Below are 15,146 nucleotides of genomic sequence, written 5' to 3'. Positions count from 1 at the left end.
TTTCCAATTTAGGGTTAGGGTTAGTGTTAGTGTTAGGGTTTCGGTTAGAGGGTTAGGGTTAGAGATTAGGGTTGTGGTTAGGGGTAAGGTTAAGGTTAGAGTTAGGGTTAGGTTTAGTGTTAGGGTTGGGATTAGGTGTTAGAGTTAGGTGTTACGGGTTAGGATTAGGGTTAGCGTTACAGTTAGACAGGGTTCGGGCTGGGTTAGGGGTAGGGTGAGTGTTAGTGTTAGCATTATGGTAGGGTTAGGGTTAGGGTTAAAGATTAGGGTTATGGTTAGTGTTAGTGTTAGGCTTAGGGTTATGGTAAGGGATTAAGTTTAGTGTTAGCTTTAGGGTTATGGGTATTGTTAGGGTTAGGTTTAGGGTTAGGGTTAGTGTCAGGTTTAATTTTAGGGTTAGGGTTAGTGTTAGGGTTAGCATAAGGATTAGAGATTAGGGTTAGTTTTAGGTTTAGGGTTAGGGTTAGATTTAAGTTAGGGTTTAGGGTTAGGTTTAGGATTAGGGTTAGGGAGTAGGGTTAGTGTTTGTGTTAGTTTTAGGGTTAGGGTTAGGGTTGGGGTTAGGGTGTAGGGTTAGGGATTAGGGTTAATGTTAGGTTTAGGGTTAGGGTTAGGCTTAGTGTTAGGGTTAGGGTTAGGGCTAGGGTTAGTGTTAGGGTTATCGTCATGGTAAGGGTTATGGTTAGATTTTGGGTTAGGAGGTTTCATTAGAGTTAGGGCTAGGGTTCGGTTAGGGTTAGGTTTAGGGCTTAGCATTCAGGTTAGGGTTAGGTTTAGGGTTAGGGTTAGGGTTGTGGTTATGTTTAGGGTTAGGTTTAGGGTTTGCCTTAGGGTTACAGTTTAGGGTTAGGTTTAGTGTTATGCTTAGATTTAGGGTTGGGTTTAGGGTTAGTGTTTGGGTTTGGCTTAGGGTTAGGGTAAGGGGTTAGCATTAGGGTTAGGGTTAGGGTTAGGTTTAGGGTTATGCTTAGGGTAAGGTTTAGGGTTAACGTTAGGCTTACTGTTAGGGTTAGAGTTTAGGGTTTGGGTTAGTTTTAGGTTTAGGGTTAGCGCTAGATTTATGGGTTAGGGTGAGAGTTACATTAGGTTTCTGTTTAGCATTATGGTTAGGGTTAGGGATACGGTTGGAGTAAGGGTTAGGGTTAGGGGTTAGCTTTTTGGTTAGGATTATGTTTAGTTTTAGGGTTAGTGTTAGGCTTATGGTTATAGTTAGGCTTAGGTTTAGCATAAACCTTAGTGTTAGGTTTAGAGGTTAGGGTTAGGGTTAGGGATAGTGTTAGGGTTAGGTTTAGGGTTGGGGTTAGGGTTAGGTCTCAGTGTGAGGGTTACTTTAGGGTTCTGTTGAGGGTTATGGTTAGGGTTCGGGTTAGCATTACGGTTAGGGTTACGGTTAGGGTTAGGCTTAAGTTTAGGGTTAATATTAAGATTATGGGTTAGGGTTACTGATTAGGGTTAGGGTTAGGGTTAAATTTAGGGTTACTGTAGGTCTAGGGTTAGGCTTACCATTAGAGGTTATTGTCAGAGTTATGGTTAGGGTTACGATTAGTGTTAGGGTTAGGGTTATTGTTAGGGTTAGGATTAAGATTAGGTTTAGGTTTAGCCTTAGGGTTAGGGTTAAGGTTAGAGGGTAGGTTTTTGGTTAGGTTTAGGGTTACGGTTATGGTTAGTGTTAGTGTTATGATCGGAGTTTATTGTTAGGGTTAGGGTTAGGGTTTGGGTTAGGTTTAGGGTTAGGTTTAGGTTAGGTTTAGGGTTAAGGTAAGGTTTAATGTTAGGGTTCCATGGTAAGGTTAGGGTTTAAGGATTAGTATTATTGTTAGGGTTAGAGTTAGACAGGGTTAGGTTTATTGTTAGGGTTAGGGTTATAATAGGGTTAGGGTTAGGGTTAGGGTAAAAGTTAGGGTTAAGGTTAGGGTTAGGTTTCAGGGTTAGGTTTAGGTTTAGGGTTAGAGTTACAGTTAGGTTTAGGGTTAGGAGTTAGAGACAGTGGTTAGGGTTATGGTTAGGGTTAGTGTTAGGCATTAGGTTTAGGGTTAGGATTAGTGTTAGGGCTAGGGTTTCATTTAGGGGTTAGAGTTAGGGTTAGGTTTTGGGTTAAGTTTAATGTCAGAGGTTAGGGTTAGGGTTATGGTTAGGGATCATGGTTAATGATAGGGTTAGGGTTAAAGTTAGGGTTAGGTTTATGGGTTAGGGTTAGGATTAGTGTTAGGGTTAGTGTTAGGGTTTAGGTCAGTGTTAGGGTTTGGGTTAGCGTTTAGCCTTAGTGTTTATGTTAGTTTTAGGGTTATGGTTAGGGTTGAGGTTAGGTTTAGGGTTCGGGATTAGGGTTAGAGTCATGTTTTGCATTAGTGGTCGGGGTAGGGTTAGAGTTAGGGTTAGGGTTAGGGTTAGGGATAGTGTTAATGTTAGGGTTTGGTTTAGGTTTAGGTGTAGGGTTAGGTTTAAGGTTAGGGTTCGGCTTACCTTTAGGTGTTAGTGTTAGTGTTTAGGTTAGGGTTAGGGTTAGGTTTAGGTTTGGTTTAGGGTCAGAAGTTAACGTTAGGGTAGGGTTAATGTTAGGGTTTCTGTTAGGTTTAGGGCAAGAGGGTTAGTGCTAAAGATAGGGTTAGGGTTAGGTATTGGGTTTAGGGTTAGGTTTAGGTTAGGTGTAGTGTTAGACTTAGGGTTATGGTTAGTGTGAGGGATCAATTAAGGTTAAGGTTACGGTTAGGCTTAGGGTTAGAGTTCGGGTTAGGTTAGGGTTAGGGTTATGGTTATGATAAGGGTTAGGGTTAGGTTTATGGGTTAGTGTGAGGGTTACGTTAGGATTCTGTTTAGGGTTATGGTTAGTTTTAGGGTTACTGTTAGGGTTAGGGTTAGTGTTAGGGTTAGGGTTAAGGTTAAGTTTAAGGTTAGGTTTAATGTTAGGGTTACGATTTAGGGTTGGGGTTAGATTTAGGTTTAGGTTTAGAGTTACAGTTAGGCTTAGGGTTAGGAGTTAGGGTTAGGGGTAGGTTTAGGGTTTGGGTTAGTGTTAGGCATTTGTGTTAGAGTTAGGATTAGTGTTAGTGTTAGTGTTCGGTTTAAGGTTTCAATTAGGGTTTATAGTTAGGGTTAGGGTTTGGGTTGGATTTAGGGTCAGAGATTAGGATTAGGTTTAGGTTTAGGGTTAGGGTTAGTGTTAGGGTTAGGGATCAGTGTTAGTGATAGGGTTAGGGTTAAATTTATGGTTAGGCTTATGGGTTAGGGTTAGGGTTAGGTTTAGGGTTAGTGTTAGGGTCAGTGTTAGGGTTAAGGTCAGTGTTAGGGTTCAGGTTAGGGATTAGCCTTAGTGTTTGTATTAGTTTTAGCATTAGGGTTGGATTTGAGGTTAGGTTTAGGGTTAAGGATCAGGGTTATAGTTATGGTTAGGGTTAGTGGTAGGTGTAGGTTTAGGGATAGGGTTAGGGTTAGTGTTAGGTTTAGGTTTAGCGATAGTGTTAGTGTTAGGGTTAGGTTTAGGGTTAGGGTTAGGTTTAGGGTTAGGATTAGGTTTTGGGTTAGGCTTAGGTTTAGGGTTAGGGTTAGGGTCAGAGGTTAGTGTTAAGTTTAGGGTTAGTGTTAGGGTTTATGTTAGGGTTATGTTAAGAGGGTTAGTGTTAAAGATAGGGTTAGGGTTAGGGATTAGGTTTAGGGTTAGGGTTAGGTTTAGGGTTAGAGTTAGTGTTATGGTTAAGGTTAGGGTTAGGTTTCGGGTTTGGGATTAATGTTAGTGTTAGGGGTTAGGGTTAGGTACGTGGTAGGGTTAGAGTTAGGGTTAGGGTTTATGTTATGGTTACGGTTAGAGGGTTAGGCTTAAAGATATGGTTAGGGTTAGGGATTAGGTTTAGGCTTAGGGTTAGGTTTAGTTTTCCAATTTAGGGTTAGGGTTAGTGTTAGTGTTAGGGTTTCGGTTAGAGGGTTAGGGTTAGAGATTAGGGTTGTGGTTAGGGGTAAGGTTAAGGTTAGAGTTAGGGTTAGGTTTAGTGTTAGGGTTGGGATTAGGTGTTAGAGTTAGGTGTTACGGGTTAGGATTAGGGTTAGCGTTACAGTTAGACAGGGTTCGGGCTGGGTTAGGGGTAGGGTGAGTGTTAGTGTTAGCATTATGGTAGGGTTAGGGTTAGGGTTAAAGATTAGGGTTATGGTTAGTGTTAGTGTTAGGCTTAGGGTTATGGTAAGGGATTAAGGTTAGTGTTAGCTTTAGGGTTAGGGGTATTGTTAGGGTTAGGTTTAGGGTTAGGGTTAGTGTCAGGTTTAATTTTAGGGTTAGGGTTAGTGTTAGGGTTAGCATAAGGATTAGAGATTAGGGTTAGTTTTAGGTTTAGGGTTAGGGTTAGATTTAAGTTAGGGTTTAGGGTTAGGTTTAGGATTAGGGTTAGGGAGTAGGGTTAGTGTTTGTGTTAGTTTTAGGGTTAGGGTTAGGGTTGGGGTTAGGGTGTAGGGTTAGGGATTAGGGTTAATGTTAGGTTTAGGGTTAGGGTTAGGCTTAGTGTTAGGGTTAGGGTTAGGGCTAGGGTTAGTGTTAGGGTTATCGTCATGGTAAGGGTTATGGTTAGATTTTGGGTTAGGAGGTTTCATTAGAGTTAGGGCTAGGGTTCGGTTAGGGTTAGGTTTAGGGCTTAGCATTCAGGTTAGGGTTAGGTTTAGGTTTAGGGTTAGGGTTGTGGTTATGTTTAGGGTTAGGTTTAGGGTTTGCCTTAGGGTTACAGTTTAGGGTTAGGTTTAGTGTTATGCTTAGATTTAGGGTTGGGTTTAGGGTTAGTGTTGGGGTTTGGCTTAGGGTTAGGGTAAGGGGTTAGCATTAGGGTTAGGGTTAGGGTTAGGTTTAGGGTTATGCTTAGGGTAAGGTTTAGGGTTAACGTTAGGCTTACTGTTAGGGTTAGAGTTTAGGGTTTGGGTTAGTTTTAGGTTTAGGGTTAGCGCTAGATTTATGGGTTAGGGTGAGAGTTACATTAGGTTTCTGTTTAGCATTATGGTTAGGGTTAGGGATACGGTTGGAGTAAGGGTTAGGGTTAGGGGTTAGCTTTTTGGTTAGGATTATGTTTAGTTTTAGGGTTAGTGTTAGGCTTATGGTTATAGTTAGGCTTAGGTTTAGCATAAACCTTAGTGTTAGGTTTAGAGGTTAGGGTTAGGGTTAGGGATAGTGTTAGGGTTAGGTTTAGGGTTGGGGTTAGGGTTAGGTCTCAGTGTGAGGGTTACTTTAGGGTTCTGTTGAGGGTTATGGTTAGGGTTCGGGTTAGCATTACGGTTAGGGTTACGGTTAGGGTTAGGCTTAAGTTTAGGGTTAATATTAAGATTATGGGTTAGGGTTACTGATTAGGGTTAGGGTTAGGGTTAAATTTAGGGTTACTGTAGGTCTAGGGTTAGGCTTACCATTAGAGGTTATTGTCAGAGTTATGGTTAGGGTTACGATTAGTGTTAGGGTTAGGGTTATTGTTAGGGTTAGGATTAAGATTAGGTTTAGGTTTAGCCTTAGGGTTAGGGTTAAGGTTAGAGGGTAGGTTTTTGGTTAGGTTTAGGGTTACGGTTATGGTTAGTGTTAGTGTTATGATCGGAGTTTATTGTTAGGGTTAGGGTTAGGGTTTGGGTTAGGTTTAGGGTTAGGTTTAGGTTAGGTTTAGGGTTAAGGTAAGGTTTAATGTTAGGGTTCCATGGTAAGGTTAGGGTTTAAGGATTAGTATTATTGTTAGGGTTAGAGTTAGACAGGGTTAGGTTTATTGTTAGGGTTAGGGTTATAATAGGGTTAGGGTTAGGGTTAGGGTAAAAGTTAGGGTTAAGGTTAGGGTTAGGTTTCAGGGTTAGGTTTAGGTTTAGGGTTAGAGTTACAGTTAGGTTTAGGGTTAGGAGTTAGAGACAGTGGTTAGGGTTATGGTTAGGGTTAGTGTTAGGCATTAGGTTTAGGGTTAGGATTAGTGTTAGGGCTAGGGTTTCATTTAGGGCTTAGAGTTAGGGTTAGGTTTTGGGTTAAGTTTAATGTCAGAGGTTAGGGTTAGGGTTATGGTTAGGGATCATGGTTAATGATAGGGTTAGGGTTAAAGTTAGGGTTAGGTTTATGGGTTAGGGTTAGGATTAGTGTTAGGGTTAGTGTTAGGGTTTAGGTCAGTGTTAGGGTTTGGGTTAGCGTTTAGCCTTAGTGTTTATGTTAGTTTTAGGGTTATGGTTAGGGTTGAGGTTAGGTTTAGGGTTCGGGATTAGGGTTAGAGTCATGTTTTGCATTAGTGGTCGGGGTAGGGTTAGAGTTAGGGTTAGGGTTAGGGTTAGGGATAGTGTTAATGTTAGGGTTTGGTTTAGGTTTAGGTTTAGGGTTAGGTTTAAGGTTAGGGTTCGGCTTACCTTTAGGTGTTAGTGTTAGGGTTTAGGTTAGGGTTAGGGTTAGGTTTAGGTTTGGTTTAGGGTCAGAAGTTAACGTTAGGGTAGGGTTAATGTTAGGGTTTCTGTTAGGTTTAGGGCAAGAGGGTTAGTGCTAAAGATAGGGTTAGGGTTAGGTATTGGGTTTAGGGTTAGGGTTAGGTTAGGTGTAGTGTTAGACTTAGGGTTATGGTTAGTGTGAGGGATCAATTAAGGTTAAGGTTACGGTTAGGCTTAGGGTTAGAGTTCGGGTTAGGTTTCGGGTTAGGGTTATGGTTATGATAAGGGTTAGGGTTAGGTTTATGGGTTAGTGTGAGGGTTACGTTAGGATTCTGTTTAGGGTTACGGTTAGTTTTAGGGTTACTGTTAGGGTTAGGGTTAGTGTTAGGGTTAGGGTTAAGGTTCAGTTTAAGGTTACGTTTAATGTTAGGGTTACGAGTTAGGGTTGGGGTTAGATTTAGGTTTAGGTTTAGAGTTACAGTTAGGCTTAGGGTTAGGAGTTAGGGTTAGGGGTAGGGTTAGGGTTTGGGTTAGTGTTAGGCATTTGTGTTAGAGTTAGGATTAGTGTTAGTGTTAGTGTTCGGTTTAAGGTTTCAATTAGGGTTTATAGTTAGGGTTAGGGTTTGGGTTGGATTTAGGGTCAGAGATTAGGATTAGGTTTAGGTTTAGGGTTAGGTTTAGTGTTAGGGTTAGGGATCAGTGTTAGTGATAGGGTTAGGGTTAAATTTATGGTTAGGCTTATGGGTTAGGGTTAGGGTTAGGTTTAGGGTTAGTGTTAGGGTCAGTGTTAGGGTTAAGGTCAGTGTTAGGGTTCAGGTTAGGGATTAGCCTTAGTGTTTGTATTAGTTTTAGCATTAGGGTTGGATTTGAGGTTAGGTTTAGGGTTAAGGATCAGGGTTATAGTTATGGTTAGGGTTAGTGGTAGGTGTAGGTTTAGGGATAGGGTTAGGGTTAGTGTTAGGTTTAGGTTTAGCGATAGTGTTAGTGTTAGGGTTAGGTTTAGGGTTAGGGTTAGGTTTAGGGTTAGGATTAGGTTTTGGGTTAGGGTTAGGTTTAGGGTTAGGGTTAGGGTCAGAGGTTAGTGTTAAGTTTAGGGTTAGTGTTAGAGTTTATGTTAGGGTTATGTTAAGAGGGTTAGTGTTAAAGATAGGGTTAGGGTTAGGGATTAGGTTTAGGGTTAGGGTTAGGTTTAGGGTTAGAGTTAGTGTTATCGTTAAGGTTAGGGTTAGGTTTCGGGTTTGGGATTAATGTTAGTGTTAGGGGTTAGGGTTAGGTAAGTGGTAGGGTTAGAGTTAGGGTTAGGGTTTATGTTATGGTTACGATTAGAGGGTTAGGCTTAAAGATATGGTTAGGGTTAGGGATTAGGTTTAGGCTTAGGGTTAGGTTTAGTTTTACAATTTAGGGTTAGGGTTAGTGTTAGTGTTAGGGTTTCGGTTAGAGGGTTAGGGTTAGAGTTAGGGTTAGAGATTAGGGTTGTGGTTAGTGGTAAGGTTAAGGTTAGAGTTAGGGTTAGGTTTAGTGTTAGGGTTGGGATTAGGTGTTAGAGTTAGGTGTTACGGGTTAGGATTAGGGTTAGCGTTACAGTTAGACAGGGTTCGGGCTGGGTTAGGGGTAGGGTGAGTGTTAGTGTTAGCATTATGGTAGGGTTAGGGTTAGGGTTAAAGATTAGGGTTATGGTTAGTGTTAGTGTTAGGCTTAGGGTTATGGTAAGGGATTAAGGTTAGTGTTAGCTTTAGGGTTAGGGGTATTGTTAGGGTTAGGTTTAGGGTTAGGGTTAGTGTCAGGTTTAATTTTAGGGTTAGGGTAAGTGTTAGGGTTAGCATAAGGATTAGAGATTAGGGTTAGTTTTAGGTTTAGGGTTAGGGTTAGATTTAAGTTAGGATTTAGGGTTAGGTTTAGGATTAGGGTTAGGGAGTAGGGTTAGTGTTTGTGTTAGTTTTAGGGTTAGGGTTAGGGTTGGGGTTAGGGTGTAGGGTTAGGGATTAGGGTTAATGTTAGGTTTAGGGTTAGGGTTAGGCTTAGTGTTAGGGTTAGGGTTAGGGCTAGGGTTAGTGTTAGGGTTATCGTCATGGTAAGGGTTATGATTAGATTTTGGGTTAGGAGGTTTCATTAGAGTTAGGGCTAGTGTTCGGTTAGGGTTAGGTTTAGGGGTTAGCGTTCAGGTTAGGGTTAGGTTTAGGTTTAGGGTTAGGGTTAGGGTTATGTTTAGGGTTAGGTTTAGGGTTTGCCTTAGGGTTACAGTTTAGGGTTAGGTTTAGTGTTATGCTTAGATTTAGGGTTGGGTTTAGGGTTAGTGTTGGGGTTTGGCTTAGGGTTAGGGTAAGGGGTTAGCATTAGGGTTAGGGTTAGGGTTAGGTTTAGGGTTATGCTTAGGGTTAGGTTTAGGGTTAACGTTAGGCTTACTGTTAGGGTTAGAGTTTAGGGTTTGGGTTAGTTTTAGGTTTAGGGTTAGGGCTAGATTTATGGGTTAGGGTGAGAGTTACATTAGGTTTCTGTTTAGCATTATGGTTAGGGTTAGGGATACGGTTGGAGTAAGGGTTAGGGTTAGGGGTTAGCTTTTTGGTTAGGATTATGTTTAGTTTTAGGGTTAGTGTTAGGCTTATGGTTATAGTTAGGCTTAGGTTTAGCATAAAACTTAGTGTTAGGTTTAGAGGTTAGGGTTAGGGATAGTGTTAGGGTTAGGGTTAGGTTTAGGGTTGGGGTTAGGGTTAGGGCTCAGTGTGAGGGTTACTTTAGGGTTCTGTTGAGGGTTATGGTTAGGGTTCGGGTTAGCATTACGGTTAGGGTTAGGCTTAAGTTTAGGGTTAATATTAAGATTATGTGTTAGGGTTATTGATTAGGGTTAGAGTTAGGGTTAAATTTAGGGTTACTGTAGGGCTAGGGTTAGGCTTACCATTAGAGGTTATTGTCAGAGTTATGGTTAGGGTTACGGTTAGTGTTAGGGTTAGGGTTATTGTTAGGGTTAGGATTAGGATTAGGTTTAGGTTTAGCCTTAGGGTTAGGGTTAAGGTTAGAGGGTAGGTTTTTGGTTAGGTTTAGGGTTACGGTTATGGTTAGTGTTAGTGTTATAATCGGAGTTTATTGTTAGGGTTAGGGTTAGGGTTTGGGTTAGGTTTAGGGTTAGGTTTAGGTTAGGATTAGGGCTAAGGGAAGGTTTAATGTTAGGTTTCCATGGTAAGTTTAGGGTTTAAGGATTAGTATTATTGTTAGGGTTAGAGTTAGACAGGGTTAGGTTTATTGTTAGGGTTAGGGTTATAATAGGGTTAGTGTTAGGGTTAGGGTAAGAGTTAGGGTTAAGGTTAGGGTTAGGTTTCAGGGTTAGGTTTAGGTTTAGGGTTAGAGTTACAGTTAGGTTTAGGGTTAGGAGTTAGGGACAGTGGTTAGGGTTATGGTTAGGGTTAGTGTTAGGCATTAGGTTTAGGGTTAGGATTAGTGTTAGGGTTAGGGTTTCATTTAGGGGTTAGAGTTAGGGTTAGGTTTTGGGTTAAGTTTAATGTCAGAGGTTAGGGTTAGGGTTATGGTTAGGGATCATGGTTAATGATAGGGTTAGGGTTAAAGTTAGGGTTAGGTTTATGGGTTAGGGTTAGGATTAGTGTTAGGGTTAGTGTTAGGGTTAAGGTCAGTGTTAGAGTTTGGGCTACCGTTTAGCCTTAGTGTTTATGTTAGTTTTAGGGTTATGGTTAGGGTTGAGGTTAGGTTTAGGGTTCGGGATTAGGGTTAGAGTCATGTTTTGCATTAGTGGTCGGGGTAGGGTTAGAGTTAGGGTTAGGGTTAGGGTTAGGGATAGTGTTAATGTTAGGGTTTGGTTTAGGTTTAGGTTTAGGGTTAGGTTTAAGGTTAGGGTTCGGCTTACCTTTAGGTGTTAGTGTTAGGGTTTAGGTTAGGGTTAGGGTTAGGTTTAGGTTTGGTTTAGGGTCAGAAGTTAACGTTAGGGTAGGGTTAATGTTAGGGTTTCTGTTAGGTTTAGGGCAAGAGGGTTAGTGCTAAAGATAGGGTTAGGGTTAGGTATTGGGTTTAGGGTTAGGGTTAGGTTAGGTGTAGTGTTAGACTTAGGGTTATGGTTAGTGTGAGGGATCAATTAAGGTTAAGGTTACGGTTAGGCTTAGGGTTAGAGTTCGGGTTAGGTTTCGGGTTAGGGTTATGGTTATGATAAGGGTTAGGGTTAGGTTTATGGGTTAGTGTGAGGGTTACGTTAGGATTCTGTTTAGGGTTACGGTTAGTTTTAGGGTTACTGTTAGGGTTAGGGTTAGTGTTAGGGTTAGGGTTAAGGTTCAGTTTAAGGTTACGTTTAATGTTAGGGTTACGAGTTAGGGTTGGGGTTAGATTTAGGTTTAGGTTTAGAGTTACAGTTAGGCTTAGGGTTAGGAGTTAGGGTTAGGGGTAGGGTTAGGGTTTGGGTTAGTGTTAGGCATTTGTGTTAGAGTTAGGATTAGTGTTAGTGTTAGTGTTCGGTTTAAGGTTTCAATTAGGGTTTATAGTTAGGGTTAGGGTTTGGGTTGGATTTAGGGTCAGAGATTAGGATTAGGTTTAGGTTTAGGGTTAGGGTTAGTGTTAGGGTTAGGGATCAGTGTTAGTGATAGGGTTAGGGTTAAATTTATGGTTAGGCTTATGGGTTAGGGTTAGGGTTAGGTTTAGGGTTAGTGTTAGGGTCAGTGTTAGGGTTAAGGTCAGTGTTAGGGTTCAGGTTAGGGATTAGCCTTAGTGTTTGTATTAGTTTTAGCATTAGGGTTGGATTTGAGGTTAGGTTTAGGGTTAAGGATCAGGGTTATAGTTATGGTTAGGGTTAGTGGTAGGTGTAGGTTTAGGGATAGGGTTAGGGTTAGTGTTAGGTTTAGGTTTAGCGATAGTGTTAGTGTTAGGGTTAGGTTTAGGGTTAGGGTTAGGTTTAGGGTTAGGATTAGGTTTTGGGTTAGGGTTAGGTTTAGGGTTAGGGATAGGGTCAGAGGTTAGTGTTAAGTTTAGGGTTAGTGTTAGAGTTTATGTTAGGGTTATGTTAAGAGGGTTAGTGTTAAAGATAGGGTTAGGGTTAGGGATTAGGTTTAGGGTTAGGGTTAGGTTTAGGGTTAGAGTTAGTGTTATGGTTAAGGTTAGGGTTAGGTTTCGGGTTTGGGATTAATGTTAGTGTTAGGGGTTAGGGTTAGGTAAGTGGTAGGGTTAGAGTTAGGGTTAGGGTTTATGTTATGGTTACGATTAGAGGGTTAGGCTTAAAGATATGGTTAGGGTTAGGGATTAGGTTTAGGCTTAGGGTTAGGTTTAGTTTTCCAATTTAGGGTTAGGGTTAGTGTTAGTGTTAGGGTTTCGGTTAGAGGGTTAGGGTTAGAGTTAGGGTTAGAGATTAGGGTTGTGGTTAGTGGTAAGGTTAAGGTTAGAGTTAGGGTTAGGTTTAGTGTTAGGGTTGGGATTAGGTGTTAGAGTTAGGTGTTACGGGTTAGGATTAGGGTTAGCGTTACAGTTAGACAGGGTTCGGGCTGGGTTAGGGGTAGGGTGAGTGTTAGTGTTAGCATTATGGTAGGGTTAGGGTTAGGGTTAAAGATTAGGGTTATGGTTAGTGTTAGTGTTAGGCTTAGGGTTATGGTAAGGGATTAAGGTTAGTGTTAGCTTTAGGGTTAGGGGTATTGTTAGGGTTAGGTTTAGGGTTAGGGTTAGTGTCAGGTTTAATTTTAGGGTTAGGGTAAGTGTTAGGGTTAGCATAAGGATTAGAGATTAGGGTTAGTTTTAGGTTTAGGGTTAGGGTTAGATTTAAGTTAGGATTTAGGGTTAGGTTTAGGATTAGGGTTAGGGAGTAGGGTTAGTGTTTGTGTTAGTTTTAGGGTTAGGGTTAGGGTTGGGGTTAGGGTGTAGGGTTAGGGATTAGGGTTAATGTTAGGTTTAGGGTTAGGGTTAGGCTTAGTGTTAGGGTTAGGGTTAGGGCTAGGGTTAGTGTTAGGGTTATCGTCATGGTAAGGGTTATGATTAGATTTTGGGTTAGGAGGTTTCATTAGAGTTAGGGCTAGTGTTCGGTTAGGGTTAGGTTTAGGGGTTAGCGTTCAGGTTAGGGTTAGGTTTAGGTTTAGGGTTAGGGTTAGGGTTATGTTTAGGGTTAGGTTTAGGGTTTGCCTTAGGGTTACAGTTTAGGGTTAGGTTTAGTGTTATGCTTAGATTTAGGGTTGGGTTTAGGGTTAGTGTTGGGGTTTGGCTTAGGGTTAGGGTAAGGGGTTAGCATTAGGGTTAGGGTTAGGGTTAGGTTTAGGGTTATGCTTAGGGTTAGGTTTAGGGTTAACTTTAGGCTTACTGTTAGGGTTAGAGTTTAGGGTTTGGGTTAGTTTTAGGTTTAGGGTTAGGGCTAGATTTATGGGTTAGGGTGAGAGTTACATTAGGTTTCTGTTTAGCATTATGGTTAGGGTTAGGGATACGGTTGGAGTAAGGGTTAGGGTTAGGGGTTAGCTTTTTGGTTAGGATTATGTTTAGTTTTAGGGTTAGTGTTAGGCTTATGGTTATAGTTAGGCTTAGGTTTAGCATAAAACTTAGTGTTAGGTTTAGAGGTTAGGGTTAGGGATAGTGTTAGGGTTAGGGTTAGGTTTAGGGTTGGGGTTAGGGTTAGGGCTCAGTGTGAGGGTTACTTTAGGGTTCTGTTGAGGGTTATGGTTAGGGTTCGGGTTAGCATTACGGTTAGGGTTAGGCTTAAGTTTAGGGTTAATATTAAGATTATGTGTTAGGGTTATTGATTAGGGTTAGAGTTAGGGTTAAATTTAGGGTTACTGTAGGGCTAGGGTTAGGCTTACCATTAGAGGTTATTGTCAGAGTTATGGTTAGGGTTACGGTTAGTGTTAGGGTTAGGGTTATTGTTAGGGTTAGGATTAGGATTAGGTTTAGGTTTAGCCTTAGGGTTAGGGTTAAGGTTAGAGGGTAGGTTTTTGGTTAGGTTTAGGGTTACGGTTATGGTTAGTGTTAGTGTTATAATCGGAGTTTATTGTTAGGGTTAGGGTTAGGGTTTGGGTTAGGTTTAGGGTTAGGTTTAGGTTAGGATTAGGGCTAAGGGAAGGTTTAATGTTAGGTTTCCATGGTAAGTTTAGGGTTTAAGGATTAGTATTATTGTTAGGGTTAGAGTTAGACAGGGTTAGGTTTATTGTTAGGGTTAGGGTTATAATAGGGTTAGTGTTAGGGTTAGGGTAAGAGTTAGGGTTAAGGTTAGGGTTAGGTTTCAGGGTTAGGTTTAGGTTTAGGGTTAGAGTTACAGTTAGGTTTAGGGTTAGGAGTTAGGGACAGTGGTTAGGGTTATGGTTAGGGTTAGTGTTAGGCACTAGGTTTAGGGTTAGGATTAGTGTTAGGGTTAGGGTTTCATTTAGGGGTTAGAGTTAGGGTTAGGTTTTGGGTTAAGTTTAATGTCAGAGGTTAGGGTTAGGGTTATGGTTAGGGATCATGGTTAATGATAGGGTTAGGGTTAAAGTTAGGGTTAGGTTTATGGGTTAGGGTTAGGATTAGTGTTAGGGTTAGTGTTAGGGTTAAGGTCAGTGTTAGAGTTTGGGCTAGCGTTTAGCCTTAGTGTTTATGTTAGTTTTAGGGTTATGGTTAGGGTTGAGGTTAGGTTTAGGGTTCGGGATTAGGGTTAGAGTCATGTTTTGCATTAGTGGTCGGGGTAGGGTTAGAGTTAGGGTTAGGGTTAGGGTTAGGGATAGTGTTAATGTTAGGGTTTGGTTTAGGTTTAGGTTTAGGGTTAGGTTTAAGGTTAGGGTTCGGCTTACCTTTAGGTGTTAGTGTTAGTGTTTAGGTTAGGGTTAGGGTTAGGTTTAGGTTTGGTTTAGGGTCAGAAGTTAACGTTAGGGTAGGGTTAATGTTAGGGTTTCTGTTAGGTTTAGGGCAAGAGGGTTAGTGCTAAAGATAGGGTTAGGGTTAGGTATTGGGTTTAGGGTTAGGTTAGGTGTAGTGTTAGACTTAGGGTTATGGTTAGAGGGATCAATTAAGGTTAAGGTTACGGTTAGGCTTAGGGTTAGAGTTCGGGTTAGGTTTCGGGTTAGGGTTATGGTTATGATAAGGGTTAGGGTTAGGTTTATGGGTTAGTGTGAGGGTTACGTTAAGATTCTGTTTAGGGTTACGGTTAGTTTTAGGGTTACTGTTAGGGTTAGGGTTAGTGTTAGGGTTAGGGTTAAGGTTAAGTTTAAGGTTAGGTTTAATGTTAGGGTTTCGATTTAGGGTTGGGGTTAGATTTAGGTTTAGGTTTAGAGTTACAGTTAGGCTTAGGGTTAGGAGTTAGGGTTAGGGGTAGGGTTAGGGTTTGGGTTAGTGTTAGGCATTTGTGTTAGAGTTAGGATTAGTGTTAGTGTTAGTGTTCGGTTTAAGGTTTCAATTAGGGTTTATAGTTAGGGTTAGGGTTTGGGTTGGATTTAGGGTCAGAGATTAGGATTAGGTTTAGGTTTAGGGTTAGGGTTAGTGTTAGAGTTAGGGATCAGTGTTAGTGATAGGGTTAGGGTTAAATTTATGGTTAGGCTTATGGGTTAGGGTTAGGGTTAGGTTTAGGGTTAGTGTTAGGGTCAGTGTTAGGGTTAAGGTCAGTGTTAGGGTTCAGGTTAGGGATTAGCCTTAGTGTTTGTATTAGTTTTAGCATTAGGGTTGGATTTGAGGTTAGGTTTAGGGTTAAGGATCAGGGTTATAGTTATGGTTAGGGTTAGTGGTAGGTGTAGGTTTAGGGATAGGGTTAGGGTTAGTGTTAGGTTTAGGTTTAGCGATAGTGTTAGTGTTAGGGTTAGGTTTAGGGTTAGGGTTAGGTTTAGGGTTAGGATTAGGTTTTGGGTTAGGCTTAGGTTTAGGGTTAGGGTTAGGGTCAG

This window comes from Cavia porcellus, unplaced genomic scaffold, assembly GCF_034190915.1.
Source record: "Cavia porcellus strain 051 isolate PalLab524CR breed Dunkin Hartley unplaced genomic scaffold, mCavPor4.1 scaffold_4, whole genome shotgun sequence".
NCBI classification, from domain to species: Eukaryota; Metazoa; Chordata; class Mammalia; order Rodentia; family Caviidae; genus Cavia; species Cavia porcellus.
The sequence above is the reverse complement of the archived record's forward strand: the minus strand, read 5'-3'. Positions refer to the sequence as shown.